Here is a 16,146-nt window from a genome sequence, read left to right as displayed (position 1 = left end):
TACTGAAGGGTGGCCAGAAAAAACATGTACATGTGACATTTGCGAAATGTTGGGAGTTGAGGCATGAATTGTCTTTTGAGGGAGTGTTAGTTATGAGAAACAGGAGAGTAGTCCCTAAGGCCTAAATTATGAGAAAATAGCAATGAAGAACATTTGGGCATCGGTAAAACTAAGGGCAGAGTGAAAGGTTTGGACTTGTGGCCTGGTCTAGATTTAGAATCTGAAAGGGAAGTGAGGAATTGAATCCAAGTGAGAATTCTGATAAGACTCACACCGCTCTAAGGCCACCTTTACATCCCATAAGCAGCCCAAGCATGCCTCTGGAAAAGAATCAGCATCAATGTCACTGGTCCTGTGTTGGAAAACGGTGAACCTAAATACTTTATAGTGGTTGTTGACCATTTCACTAAGTAGCCAGAGAGATAATTGTTCTCAAAGTTGAAGTGGGTAACATTGTATTGTTTTTGAACAGGTATTCTTAAAATATGGGTTACCCAAATGCATCATAAGTGACAATAGTCAAGATTCTCTTTTTTTTGTATTGCTTCCTTCTTTATCTTTTGTTCTCATGCTCCATATACATCTACATCACTTATCAGCACTAAGACAGACTATTTACATTTAAACACCAATTCACTCTTCACCCACTAATGATGACCCCTCATTTTGGGTTGATTTAAGCGCACAAATTAAATCAGTACCCAACGCTGCCACACTAATTCCTGCTGGTGGCTTTACTCTTCCTCTTGACCCTGTTATGGATAGAAAATCTTCATGCCCCTTCCGCCCGAATAAATCGCATAAAACACTTAGAAATCTATATAGTAAATATAATAGGATTGATACATGGAGACTACTACCCTACAGAGAGGGATACATGTTACTCTTTTCTACATAACACATGCTCACGCATAGACTATATACTCATATTGGGAACTCCACCAGTAGGGTCGATCAAACTACGATAGAACCAAGGGTTATAGCAGACCACTCATGTATAATTCTGTCCATCACTGACCCAACATTGTCCTTAAAGCAAACCCTCTGGAATATTAATGACGAAACCATTTCACCCCCACAAAACAAACAACTTATAGAAGACGCAATTAAGTACTTCCGAGGCAAGATGGCGTCTGAGTAGCATCTGAACCGCGGAGCTCTGCCGATCTAATCCCCAGAATCTAGGTTAATTGAACAGTATGCCCTCTTAACAAACACCTCACCTTTATTAAAAAAGCTTATTCTTGGAATGGGTGAAGTCCAATACCTGCAAGTCGTGATTATTCTTGTGAGCCAAGATGAGCAGGCTAGGAGAGTAACCAGCTTCTCCCGCCGTTAGCTCCTGCTTCTGTTCAGCTGGGTCCGGCATCACTGACGTCTCCTGGCCTGCGGCGCTATTCACCCTCAGCGATGCTGACGAGAATATTCTCGGTGATCTCCAGAGCCCTGCCGTCTCTGAAGGAAATTTCCCTTTTATCAGTGCTCTGCGATCGGCAGAGTGAGAAAAGTGATATCACGGAGATTACTGAGAGACCTGACACAACCAAGAAAGCTCAGCTAAAGGCTCCCAGAAACTCTGGCAACTCTCAACTTCTAATCACCAACATTTTTGGCCCAAGCAATGGGAAAACACACAGGGCTTAGTAGGAGAGAAAGGAAGGGGGGGGCAAAATGAACAAACTGGTGCTGCCACTGCTAACATCATAACTGCCTCCACTGCGACCCCGGAGGCAACATCTGGGGATCTCACCTGCAATCAACCCCCACTTCCAGCATGTTGCTCAACCATGAAGTGACTTTATGTAAAGATTCCATCTCTGGACTCCAAGGTGACCAACAAAAGTACAAAGGAAATTCTTGAGCAATCGCCAATGAATGCTCTATAACCAGCAAGACCCCTGGAAATGAAACTGGGAACACCCATCGCCCCTTGCCCAGGACACCCAACACCTTGGAGAAGTTCTACTCCCAAACTGATGAATCTGAAATATCAGACCTGAGCATATCCGCCTCCAGTGAAGGCGAGGGACACAATTGGAATTACAGCTTGGATTCAGACCCACCCACAAACACTCATGGACAGAAAAAACCTCAAATAAAGAAAGGAAGCCGGAAAACCCCCGACCGTGGAAGCGCTGGGGACTTGAGATGGGACTATTCTGTCACACAACTCACTACCATTTCTGACCTAACAGTATGATCAGGGGGAGGTCGCACAATCAAAGGGAGTACTACAAATGGAGGGCTGGGCACCAAGAACGATCCTGCTCTAGCAGTGATACTCAGTCAATTAAGAGCTTCTAGGAGGAGGTAAAACAAGACAGCCGGAGATCACGTCTAGCCGCTGAGAAACTACAATGGGCCTCCAGAAAGGTAGGCAGAACGTGTGGCAAAATCGCAGACAGAATGGCTACTGTCGAAGTACGGACTGAAAATCTGGAGAAGGATCTAGTCACACTGAAGGCACAAGGTGATGAACATGAGGATATTGTGAAGGGCCTTATGTGGAAAATAGAGGAACATGACAAAAGGCAACGCCACAATAATCTTCACATTCTAGGGATCCCGGAAGTAGTTGAAGGGAACGATTCCAGGAAATATTATATTTCTCTGCGAAAGGGGTCCATCCCCGAACTACACACCAGGGATTGGGACAAGGAGGGCCAACGAGCCCGTAGATTCCCGTTAACACAACCAAAACGTCTCTCATCCGCTCTTCAGCACCCACGCATAATGCTTCTATTCTTTGGGATCTTCCTCCGCCGTCAGTCTCTCTATGATTTGGCGAGACCAACTGCTAAGAAAGAATTCAATAGAGTAACTTTCTTCACAAGATCCGATTTCGCCCACGCCACTGTAGAGCGCAAATGGGAGCTTAGACAGCTCTTTACCCCCTTCCAGCAACTCGGGCAGAAGTATACTTACAGAATCTAGCACGGCTAAAAGTTGTTTATAGGGGGCCACGCGCAGTTTTATTTCTAAAATTCAGGCCCAGACATATCTACAAGAGTTCACCGGTCAAAATGGGAATAAGACCTAGCAGCCAACAGACTTCAACTGCACCACTAAGAAATCTCACTCTCCCAAAGTTAATCTCCTGCTAATTTAAATTCCGTACAGGAAAGGGTAGAGATTAACTTTTGTCAATGTCAGTTACAATACTTGAATATTTTATTTATCACTATTGAGGGTTCTAAGAGAAAGGGGGTAGATTGGTGTAGGGAGACTGCTTAGATGGCATCATCCTGGCCCGTACGGGTCCAGGTAACCTCAGCTATAGGTGGGGGAAGGGGGGATGGAAAGGGAGGGATTGGGGGGGCTCTTGGTAAAGGAGGGGGGCTGGCACAACGTTTCTCATCCTCTGCTTGTTTTCTCACATGTATTAGATGTGTAATTTATGCATAGCCACGATCAAGATCTGTGGCCTTAATGACTTAAAAAAAAAGACAGAATACGGCAGCTGGGCTACGCTTATTGAAGGCCGACATTATTTGTATGCAGGAAACTCACATCAAAAGGGCTTAAATGCACCTATTAAAAACACTTGGGTACACATTGATTTGATTTGTCCATTTCTAAAGCGCACGAATGCCCGGAGGTGTCTTGGCGCTATGAATTGTCCAGTTTCCGGTGCAGGTCTGGAGTTAATGTAGTTTATGGGTGAAAAGCCAAGTCTTGATTTTCTTTCTAAATATCTCCAGAGTTGGGCTGTTTTTTACATCAAGTGGTAGTAAGTTCCATGTCCGTGCTGCGTGAACGAGGAAACTTCTTCCTCCCCAGTTTGATCGTTTAAACTTGGGTATCGCTATCAGTTTTTTTTTACCAGATCTGAGAAGCCTTGAAGGTTCGTAATGTTTCAGGTGTGTTTTCAGGAAGTGAGGGCCACATAATACACGGACACGTGGGGTAGCGATCCTGACATCTAATAATACACTACAATTCAGGTGCACATTAGTAGATCTGCTAGGGAGCTGGGCTATAACTGAATGCCGCAAGAATAACAGGGATTTACAAACTATATGCTCTATTTATGGCAGCACCCTATATGATCCAGCGGTGTTTGACCATATAAATAATGAACTCGCTGCCTGGCAGCTTCCTATAATTATCTGCGGGGATTTTAACATAAATATACCTGCTGACAAGAAACTAAGCTTAGAAACTGACTGGGTATATAATGGTAGAAAACCAAAAGTGTTTCGGGCATTAAGGGCAATATGCTTAGAGCATTGCGCTTTGCGATCTTTGGAACTGGCAGAATCCGTTTGACCCTGGCTTCACCTGTTTTTCTTACCCGCACAATAAACATGCTAGATTAGATTATATATTAGCGTCTCACTCCCTTCTTCATGATTGTTTTATTGAGAAAACCCCCACATATATTGGCTGATCACAATCCTCTAACTGTAGAGATTAAGGGGAAAGCACCAAAAGGTCGGGATGGTATTACAAGGAAGTTTTGAACGAGCTATCCTTCTCAATGAAGAATACTGTGACCATATGAGGGAGTGGATCCCTTAGTTTCTTAAGGAGTATCTAGGGAATGCATGAATCTAAGTTGTATGGGACACACTAAAAGCTGGAATACGAGGGGAGACCTTGAGATTTTCGATATCTCTGAACAAAAAAAAGCGTTCTTTGACAAACAATATACAAGTCAGATTGGCTGGTGCGGAAGAGGAACAGATTACAGTACTCCAGACTGGGGGCGACCCCAGAGAAGCACAGGCAAAAGTGACAGCTGCTAAGTCAGCGATTATGGAGATAGTAGCAAAAAGTGCAGCGGATAAACTTGCAGTGTGGCAGGGGGAAGCATACGAGTGTAGTTAGCAGATTGGGCATCACCTGGCAATCAGAGCTAGACAAAAAGCGACTCGAAATATAATACAAGAAATTAAAGATCCCGAGCTAGGGATGATCACAGACCCAGATGGAATTCGAAATGTTTTTTATACATATTATCAAAAGTTATATCACGAGGATTCATTAGGGAATATGGGAGATATCGCAGCATGTCTTAACCTGATTGCAATGGAACAATTCTCTCAGGAAGACCAGCTACAGCTGGATGAACTCCCACAATGGATTGAAATATTATTATGTATTAATAGCATCCCCAATGGTAAGGCCACCGGCCTAGATGGTATACCTCATGAATTTTGTAAGAAATTCTCGCCACAGCTTAGAGTGTGTATGACACAGCTATTCATACACGTATTCAAGGGTCAAAGACCACCTGAGTCCTGGTCACAGGCTAAAATTGTAGCCTTTCTTAGAAACCTAAAATATCATGCGAACCCGGCTCATACCGCCCTATAACATTAATCAATAGCGATAGTAAGATTTACTCTAAAGTCCTTGCTACTCGCTTGGCTTCTGGAGTTCATATGCTCATCTCTATCCAGCAGCATGGGTTTATTCCGGGGTGGGGGACGACGGATCATATAAGAAGGGTCATTTCACTTCTGGATGCCACAAACATCTCTATGGATCAAATGGCACTAATCTTGTTAGATGCAGAAAAGGCCTTTGACAGGGATTCCTGGCCTTTCTTATGGGAAACCCTGTCAAAGGTCGGAATTGAACAAGGACTCTTGCAGGCTTTTAAGTTGCTTTACTTTCACCCCACTGCAAGGCTATTTGTCAACGGGGCACTCACAGATACTTTCATAATAACAAGAGATACCCGGCAGGGATGCCCAAGTTTGCCGCTTCTATTCGCAATCAATATCGACCCCTTCTTACGCCAATTGGAAAATAATCAGGCTACTAGCCCCATTGTAATGCATGGCTGGGAAACCAAAGTTCCGACATATGCCAATGATATTGCTCTTGTGACTCCCGACTGTGAGAAAGTGCCCTCTTTCTTGCATGTATGCTCACACCTTTTGCTGAATTGCTGATGTTCTTTGACTGAGTGTGCCCTGGGCTCCTGCTAATCAGGACCCAGGGCCTATGTTTCTTCCCTAAAACTGCATTGAAGCCTAAACCCAATTGGCATCGCTGGCCTCATGTCAGCCCCTGGTAAATGGTACCCCAGGTACCCAGGGCACTGTGACCAGAGAAGGCCTCTAAGGGCTGCAGCACTTAATCTGCCACCCTCAGAGGCCCTGTACCCTGACACTCGCACACTGTCTTTGCAGACTGAGTGCCTTGTTACAGAACAAAGTGAATCCTGTGTGCCATGCCCACAAACCACTGCCCTGGCATACATCAGTCACACCTCTAGCTGGGTGCCCTATGCCAGTGGTGAGGGTACAGGTGCATGAGCCCTGTACCCCTACGGTACCCAAATCCATTCCTGGGCACTGTAAGTGCAGTGCTGCCATTAAAGAGTATATGGTGCTGGGAGTTTGTCATTACAAACTCCACAGCACCATAATGGCTACACTGAAGACTGGGAAGTTTGGTATCAAACTACTCAGCACATGAAACCCACACTGATGCCAGTGAGGGATTTAATGTAAAATACACAACAGAGGGCATCTTAGAAATGCCCCCTGAAATTTGACCAACTACTAGTGACCTGACTGAGTGACTGCTTAGGCTGCCACCACCAAAAATGTTTCTGGACCCCTGGGTCAAGAGCCTGCTGCTCTCGGGGGCCTGAAACAATGCACATCCTGGGACGAGGTGCCAAGCCTCCTCCCCCAGGATGGGCAGGGTTCACGAAGGAGAGGCTTCAAAGGCATGCCGCCTTTGTGAGCCTCTCCAGACCAATTGCTGCTTTCAGCAACTGGTCACCACTGGTTTTCACCCCCCACTTGGGCGGGAGAACCGGCGGGAAGAACAAGTGAGGTGTGCCCACCTCTGCCAACTCCACCCCTCATGTGGGGGAGGCGAGGTTAATCACAACCTCGAGACCCAGCGATCTTGAGGATGGGGGACCCAGCCAACCAAGGACAGGCTCCTGCCCCCCTCCCACAGGACAGAGGCAGAATAGGGGGGGTACCCACCCCCAGGAAGGGACCCATTGGTCCCTGCCCTTTACCTACCTGTAACGCCCCTAAATTTAGTATTTAGGGGGCACCCTGAACCTTGCTTCCTCAGATTAGAAACCACATGAAAAGAAGATAAGAAGAAGGACCGAAGAGCCGTGCAGAGCTAACAAGAGGACGGTGCCAACTGACTTGGCCCCAGCCCTACCGGCCTTGCTCCCCTTGAACCTGCTTCTGAAAAATCCCAGCGTGTCCTGCAGCCAGCAACCTCACAAACCCCAGAGGACCTGCCTGTCTTCACTTCAAGGACTCTATCGCCCGAGAACACCGGACGTGTTTAAACTGCAGCTTCTGGTGCAAGCCAGAGTCCACAAATCCAGCACACTCTGCACCTGTCGACCCGAGCTCGAGTGAACCAACACCACAAGGTGGTCCCCCCGGCGATCCTGACCCAAGATCCGGCAACCCCTGACCTGCCTCAAGCCTCCAGACGACACCTGCAGCCTCAATGCAGCCCTGCACCCGACGCCCCACGGCCTTGTGTGCCCAAACCAACGGTGCCTAACCAACCCACGGCATGCCAACTTACCACTCGAAGTGGTGGTCGCACCCAGAAGCTCCTCGTCCACGAGCCTGAAGTGTTTCTTTGTCCTGGAGGTTCTCTATTGGAAACAACAGGGCACCCGACCTCAAAACAGCACCCTGCACCAGGCCGCCCTAGTGCTTTTGAGGGTGCACGTTTGGTGCTACTTTGGTCCCCAACTTGCCCTGAGCTAAACCCTAGGAGCTTTGCTCCCACAGCCGTGTAGCCTGCTAGCCAGCAGCCACCAACCGGAAGCCCCCTATCCTCCACAGGACAACACTGAGCCTCAACACTCTGCACCCGGCCGCCCTAGTGCTGCTGGAGGTGCAATCTCAGTGCATCACTGACCCTGGGGGACCCCTGAGTCTAACCCCAGAAACTAAACTCCCACAGTTGTTTACTTACATGCAAACTGATAACCTGTTTTTCTTCCATAGAATAACATTGACAATTTCCTTTCGAAAAAACAACCAAGTGTGGAGTTTTGAAAACTTGAAATATTCCTTAAAAATCGAAACAATAACCAAAACGCATTTTCTCAACTGTTTTCAGGAAATGAACCAAGTGCTGAATCTAAGCATCCAGCACTGAGTTAGAAAAAGTAACTTACCTGCAATTTGCTGAAAAAGCCTATTCATTTCAATGTACTGCATTTGCTAAGTATTGCATACTACTGCTCCCCTGTAAATCAAACAAAGTACAATTACTATTGCATTTTTCAACTGTTCTATATTCAGTAACTTATTACTGAAAAGTTTTTAATACTTACCTGTACCAGGCTTGCTTGGTTCTAAAAATAAAGAACAATATATTTTTATATAAAAACAATTGGCCTGGGGTCCAGTTCTTGAGTGTGTGAATTCATTTGCTGACTGAGTGTGTACACCAAATGCTTAACACTGTCCTCTGATACTGCCTTACTGCTCGACCAAGCTACCACTTTGGAGAGTACGGTTCTATCTAACTTTAACCTCTGCCTACCTCTGGAGACTCTTGGACTCTATACACACTGTACCTCACTTTGGTGCAGTATATATAGAGCCGGTTTCTTACATTGGTGGATCAGCGGTGGGATACACGACTTGCATTTGTTGGACTACTTGGTTACCACCTGATCACACGACAGAACTCTTAAATTGCCTTTAGAATTCTGATTTTTCAAACTGGCATTTGTTTTCTCCAAACTACTAAAAGTCTTGTTAGAGCCTTGCTTAAGTCCCTTTAGAATTTTAGAAAATAAAAAGTCACTTTAGCGAAGGGTAGAGGGGTTAGAACTTTTTGTTAGAATGTCTCGAAAGAACCCAGCTACTAGTGAAAATAACCCTGACATACAGGACATGGTTGAGGAGCTCAACCTCACCTCTTATCTTCACTTGTCTTTCAAGGAGTTATGGTCCTTATGTAAAATTAAATATATACCAATGGACCAGCATCCAACCAAACAAGGGCCCCAGGAGTTCCTGGCTGAGTATGCACAGGCCCACCCATCTGAAAATGGTGATGAGCAGTCAGATGAGGAAAGGGATGAGGATGATAGGGCTGGTAAACCCACCTCCAAAAATCCCTAGGGAGGAAAGGGTCCCCATATCCTTAACTCAAAGAATCAACCCCTTGGGACCTATAGGCCACACAAGTGGTACAGGATCCAGTGAGGGCATTGAGGACAGCCTCAATGAGGAGGACAGCCTTTTAGCAAGGCTGGCCAAAAGATTGGATCTAGAGTCCAGGCTCCTTGCTCTAGAAAAAGAAAGAAAGGAGATGGGTTTAGCACCCATCAATGGTGGCAGCAATCCAAATAATAAGGATAAAGAGCAATCTTAAGATCCTAAAATCCCCAAAGGGATTGCCCCTAAATTTGAGGAGGGTGATAACATCACCAAATGGTTTGCAGCCTTTGAGAGGGCTTGTGATGCAAGAAAGGTGAAGAAGCCCTCTCTGGGGGGCACACCTGTGGGAACTGCTCTCTGGTAACTGCAGAGACAGGCTTCTGAGCCTCTCTGGGCCAGATGCAGGGTCCTATGACCTCATGAAGAGAACTCTGATTGAGGGATTTGGACTCACCACTGAGGAGTACAGAATTAGATTCAGGGGGGCTCACAAAACCCAGAACCAGTCCTTGATTGATTTTGTAGACTTCTCAGTAAAGACACTAGATGGTTGGTTAACTGGACACAATGTGCATGACTTTACAATTTGTTTATGAAGGAACATATTTTAAGTAATTGCACGAATGAAAAGTTACATCAGCATTTGGTAGACCTAGGTCTAATTTCTCCCCAAGAATTGGGAAAGAAGCAGACCACTGGGTCAATACTAGGGTGACTAGGACAACCACTGGGGGTGACCAAAAGAAATGGGTTACAAAACCTCCCCAGGGGAAAGGTGGTGAGAATCCCCAAGATAAACAGTCTGAGTCTTCCAAAGGGCCCCATAAACCTGTACAGGGGGGTGGGTCCCAAACTACTCCCTATACACCACAGCCCTATAGGGGAAAGAACTTTGATCCTGCAAAGGCCTGGTGTAACAACTGTAAGAAGTTGGGACACTTAACTGGGGACAAGGCTTGCCCTAGCAAGAAGGCCCCTAGTCCTACAGCTACTCCTGGTGTAGCAAGTTTCCAGATGGGATCAACAGTATACCCAGAGCAAATCAGGTTACACACTGAAGCAGTTCTAGTTTCAGAGGGGGAATTTGAGTTTGCCACTGTAGCCACCCAACTTAAAGAAATACTTGCAATACCCTTGGATCAATAGAGCTAGGATAGAGGCTCTGAGTGATACAGGTGCCAGTGTCACTATGGTGAGAGACACAATGGTTTCCCCTGAGCAATATTTGATTGGCCATACTTACCCAGTCACCAATGCTGACAGTGTTACCAATAATCATGTAATCATGCAATGGCTATGGTGACATTAGACGGGGGGGGGGGGTTACTGGCCTGAAACAGGTATTAGTCTCTCCAAAGCTACCAGCTGCATGTCTGCTTGGCAATGACCTGGAAACCTCAGCCTGGGCTGAGGTGGAACTAAAAACCCATGCAGCAATGCTTGATGTCCCTGAATTGGTATGTGTAAAAAGAGCACAGAGCAAAAGGCAGGGTGAAAAAGTTTTGGAGCCTGGAAAAATGGCCCAACCTACCAAGAGAAAAGGTAAGAAGCCTGGGCAACCAGCTTCTGTTCAGCAACAGGATCAGGACCCCTCTCCTCAGGGAGAGGACTTGGACACCCCAGAGGGAACTGGGCCCATGGAGCTTGACCCTTACCAGGTTGAACTCTTAGGCCCAGGGGGAACCTCTAGAGAAAAGAGGTGCCAGGGGCAGCAAGACTGTCCCACTCTTGAAAGCCTGAGGCAGCAAGCTGTTGCAGAAGCAAAGGGAGATGTCAGTGGTACCCACAGAGTTTATTGGAAGAGGGATTACTGTACACTGAGGCAAGAGACCCCATTCCTGGAGTCACCAGGAGAGTGGTAGTGCCACAGAAGTATGGGGAGTTCCTCCTAACTTTAGCTCATGACATCCTCCTAGCTGGACATCTGGGCCAAACCAAGACTTGGGAAAGGCTAGTTAGCCACTTTTACTGGCCCCAGATGCACCAAAAGGTGAAGGAGTTTGTCAGCTCCTGTGTACCTGTCAGGCCAGTGGCAAGACAGGTGGCCACACAAAGGCCCCCTGATACCACTGCCTGTGGTGGGGGTCCCCTTTGAAAGGGTAGGTGTGGACATAGTGAGTCCACTTGAACCTCCCACAGCCTAAGGGAACAAGTTCATACTAGTGGTAGTGGATCATGCCACTAGGTACCCTGAAGCAATTCCACTTAAGACTACTACAGCTCCTGCAGTAGCCAAGGCCCTCATTGGTGTCTTCACCAGGGTAGGGTTTCCTAAGGAGGTGGTTTCAGACAGAGGTTCCAACGTTGTGCCTGCTTACCTGAAACACATGTGGAAAGGGTGTAGAGTGCAGAACAAGTTTACTACACCCTATCATCCCACAAACCAATGGCCTTGTTGAGAGATTTAACAAGACATTGTAATGCATGATCCTGGGGCTCCTTGAGAAACTCAAAAGGAGTTGGGCTGTCATATTACCATGTCTGCTATTCGCTTACAGAGAAGTGCCACAGAAGGGAGTAGAGTTTTCCCCCTTTGCACTTCTGTTTGGCCATCCTGTGAGGGGACCACTCCGTCTTGTAAAAGAGGGTTGGGAGAGGCCTCTCCAAGAGCCCAAACAAGACATTGTGGACTATGTGCTTGGCCTAAGGTCCAGAATGGCTGAGTGCATGGAAAAGGCATCCAAGAATCTTGAGGCCAGCCAGGAGCTTCAGAAGCACTGGTATGACCAAAAGGCTGCACTGGTTGAATTTCAACCTGGGCAAATGGTGTGGGTTTTGGAGCCAGTGGTACCAAGGGCACTCCAGGACAGATGAAGTGGCCCTTACCCTATCCTAGAGAAAAAGCGTGAGGTCACTTACTTAGTTGAACTGGGCACAAGCAGGACACCCAAAAGGGTTATCCATGTGAACCGCCTAAAGCTCTACAATGACAGGGATGACATCACCATGCTGATGGTGACTGATGAGGAGCAGGAAGCAGAGAGTGAACCTCTCCCTGACCTCCTCTCATACAGCCCATAAGATGGGTCAGGAGATGGAGTTGTATTTTCAGACACCCTCTCTGCCCAACAGCAGACTCACTGCAAGCAAGTCTTGCAACAGTATGCTAAGCTCTTTTCCATGTTCCCTGGTCTGACAAACTGGTGTACCCATGATGCAGTCACTGGCGACAGTGCACCTGTCAAAAACAAAATCTATCGACAGTCAGACCAAGTCAAGGAAAGCATCAAAGCTTAAGTCGGCAAGATGCTGGAGTTAGGGGTTATTGAACCGTCTGAGAGCCCCTGGGCTAGTCCAGTGGTTCTGGTCCCCAAACCTCATCCACAGGGTGGAAAGAGAGAAATGAGGTTCTGTGTGGACTATAGAGGGCTCAACTCTGTCACCAAGACAGATGCTCACTGGTCTATCCTGCTATGTATATGTTGCAGTCATTTACGTGAAACGTGATAATTGTCAACTTTTAAAGCTAAATGCCAATAAAAAGAATTTTCAAAAAAAAAAACAAGACAGATGCTCACCCTATCCCAAGAGCAGATGAGTTGATAGATAAATTAGGGGCAGACAAATTTCTAAGTACCTTTGACTTAACTGCAGGGTACTGGCAGATTGGCATGGCCCCTGGAGCAAAAGAAAAAACAGCATTCTCCACACCTGATGGGCACTAGCCGTTCACTGTGATGCCCTTTGGATTAAAGATTGCCCCTGCCACCTTCCAGAGGTTGGTGAATCAAGTCCTTGCTGGGTTGGAGTCCTTTAGTGAAGCTTATCTTGATGATATTGCTGTCTTTAGTGCCACCTGGCAGGATCACCTGATCCACCTTGGGAAGGTTTTAAAAGCCCTGCAAACTGCAGGCCTTACTATCAAGGCATCCAAATGCCAGATAGGGCAGGGCACTGTGGTGTACTTGGGCCACCTTGTTGGTGGAGGCCAGGTACAGCCCTTACAGCCCAAGATCCAGGCTATCCTGGACTGGGCAGCTCCAACAACCCAGACCCAAGTCAGGGCATTCCTTGGCTTGACTGGGTAATACAGGAGATTTGTGAAGGGATATGCGTCCATTGTGACTCCCCTCACAGAACTCACCTCTAAGAAGATGCCCAAAAGGGTTAACTGGACAGTTAGTTGCCAAAAGGCTTTTGACACCCTGAAAGAAGCAATATGCTCAGCACTAATTCTGAAGGCTCCAGATTATGCCAAGCAGTTCATAGTGCAGACTGATGCCTCTGAGCTAGGGATAGGAGCGGTCCTATCCCAGACCAATGATGAAGGCCAAGACCAACCTGTTGCTTTTATAAGCAGAAGGCTTCTCCCCAGGGAGCAGCGTTGGAGTGCCATTGAGAGGGAGGCCTTTGCTGTGGTTTAGTCCCTGAAGAAGTTGAGACCATACTTGTTTGGTACTCACTTCCTAGTTCAAACTGATCAAAGACCTCTCAGATGGCTAATGCAAATGAAAGAAGAAAATCCTAAACTGTTGAGGTGTCCCATCTCCCTACAGGGAATGGACTTTGAAGTGGAACACAGACCTGGGACTGCCCATGGCAATGCAGATGGACTTTCCAGGTTCTTCCACTTAGACAATGAAGACTCTCTAGGGCAAGGTTAGTCTCATCATCTTTCGTTTGGGGGGGGGCGGGGTAATCAATCTTCTCAGCACATTAAACCCACACTGATGCCAGTGTGGGATTTAATGTAAAGTACACAACAGAGGGCATCTTAGAAATGCCCCCTGAAATTTGACCAACTACTAGTGACCTGACTGAGTGGCTGCTTAGGCTGCCACCACCAGACATGTTTCTGGACCCCTGGGTCGAGAGCCTGCTGCTCTCGGGGGCCTGAAACAATGCACATCCTGGGACGAGGTGCCAAGCCTCCTCCCCCAGGATGGGCAGGGTTCACGAAGGAGAAGCTTCAAAGGCGTGCCGCCTTTGTGAGCCTCTCCAGACCAATTGCTGCTTTGAGCAACTGGCCCCCACTGGTTCCCCCTCCCCCCACTTGGGCGGGAGAACCGGCAGGAAAAACAAGTGAGGAAAGGAGGTGTGCCCACCTCTGCCAACTCCACCCCTCAGGCGGGGGAGGAGAGGTGAAGCACAACCTCGAGTCCCTGCCCTCTTGAGGATGGTGGGACCGAGCCAACCAAGGACGGGCTCCTGCCCCCCTCTCACAGAAGAGTGGCAGAATAGGGGGTGTACCCACCCCGGGGAAGGGACCTAATGGTCCCTGCCCTTTACCTACCTGTAACGCCCATATATTTAGTATTTACGGGGCACCCTGAACCTTGCTTCCTCAGATTCGAAATCACAAGAAAAGAAGATAAGAAGAAGGACCAAAGAGCCGTGCAGAGCTAACAAGAGGACGACGCCCACTGACTTGGCCCCAGCCCTACAGGCCTGTCTCCCCTCGAACCTGCTTCTGCTAAATCCTGGCGTGTCCTGCAGCCAGCAACCTCACGAACCCCGGATAACCTGCCTGTCTTCACTTCAAGGACTCTACCTCCCGAGAACACTGGACGTGTTTAAACTGCAGCTTCTGGTGCCAGCCAGAGACCGCGAATCCAGCACACTCTGCAGCCGCCGACCCTGGCCCGAGCTCAAGTGAACCAACACCACGAGGAGGTCCCCCTGGCGATCCTGACCAGAGATCCGGCCCCCCCTGACCTGCCTCAAGCCTCCAGACAACGCCCGCAGCTTCAATCCAGAGGACCCCCCCCCCTACCACGACCAGAGCGGGTAAGAAAATCCGACGTCACAAGGCACCACTGCACCCAACACCCCACGGCCTTGTGTGCCCAAACCAACAGTGCCTAACCAACCCCCGACATCCCAACTTACCCCTCTAAGTGGTGGTCGCACCCAGAAGATCCTCGTCCCCGAGCCTACAGTGTTTCTTTGTCCCGGAGGTTCTCTATTGGAAACAACAGGGCACCCGACCTCAAAACAGCACCCTGCACCCGGCCGCCCTAGTGCCACTGAGGGTGCACGTTTGGTGCTACTTTGGTCCCCAACTTGGCCTGAGCTAAACCCTAGGAGCTTTTCTCCCACAGCCTTGTTGCCTGCTAGCCAGCAGCCACCAACCGGAAGCCCCCTATCCTCCATAGGATAACACTGGGCCTCAACACTCTGCACCCGGCCGCCCTAGTGCCGCTGAGGGTGCAATCTCAGTGCATCACTTACCCTGGGGGACCCCTGAGTCTAACCCCAGAACCTTAACTCCCACAGTCGGTTACTTACCTGCAAACCGATAACCTGTTTTTCTTCCATAGAATAACATTGACAATTTTCTTTCGAAAATACGACTAAGTGTGGAGTTTTGAAAACTTGAAATATTCCTTGAAAATCGAAACAATAACCAAAACTCATTTTCTCAGCTGTTAACAGGAAATGTCCCAGTGCTGAATCTAGGCATCCAGCACTGAGTTAGAAAAAGTATTGTAAAAGTTACTTACCTGCAATTTATTGTAGAAGCCTATTCATTTAAATGTACTGCGCCAAAAAGTTTCTAAGTGTGGAGTTTTGAAATCTGAAAATATTCTTTAAAAATCGCACGAATAACAAAAACACATTTTTTCAATTGTTTTCAAGAAATGTCCCAGTGCTGAATCTAGGCATCCAGCACTGAGCTAGAAAATGGAACGTAAAACTAACTTACCTGCAATTTGTTGAAAAAGCCTATTCATTTCAATGTACTGCATTTGCTAAGTGTTGCATACTACTGCTCCCCAGTGAATCCAACAAAGTACAATTCCTATTGCATTTTTCAACAGTTCTATATCCAGTAACCTATTACTCAAAAGTATTTAATGCTTACCTGTACCAGGCTTGCTATATTTTTATACAAAAACAATTGGCCTGGAGTTCAGTTCTTGAGTGTGTGAATTCATTTGCTGACTGAGTGTGTACACCAAATGCTTAACACTGTCCTCTGATACCGCCTTACTGCTCGACCAAGCTACTACTTTGGAGAGTAAGGTTCTATCTAACTTTAGCCTCTGCCTACCTCTGGTGACTCTTGGACTCTATA

General features: G+C 47.4%; 1 protein-coding gene across 2 annotated transcripts in view; it reads right to left on the bottom strand.

The window, feature by feature from the left end:
- LOC146830307 (uncharacterized) overlaps positions 1-16,146 on the bottom strand; it is a 98,641-nt gene that overhangs the window by 65,951 nt on the left and 16,544 nt on the right. Inside the window, exon 2 of one of the 2 annotated variants that reach the window (XM_085604498.1) lies at positions 8,132-8,202. The exons of the other annotated variant lie outside the window; for it this stretch is intronic. The gene's annotated coding sequence lies outside the window, so the exon portion shown is untranslated. The remainder of the gene's footprint in view (positions 1-8,131; positions 8,203-16,146) is intronic. 2 annotated transcript variants of the gene reach the window in all.

Source organism: Triturus cristatus, chromosome 5_1 (genome assembly GCF_964204655.1).
Source record: "Triturus cristatus chromosome 5_1, aTriCri1.1, whole genome shotgun sequence".
Lineage (NCBI taxonomy): Eukaryota > Metazoa > Chordata > Amphibia > Caudata > Salamandridae > Triturus > Triturus cristatus.
The sequence above is the reverse complement of the archived record's forward strand: the minus strand, read 5'-3'. Positions and strand labels throughout refer to the sequence as shown.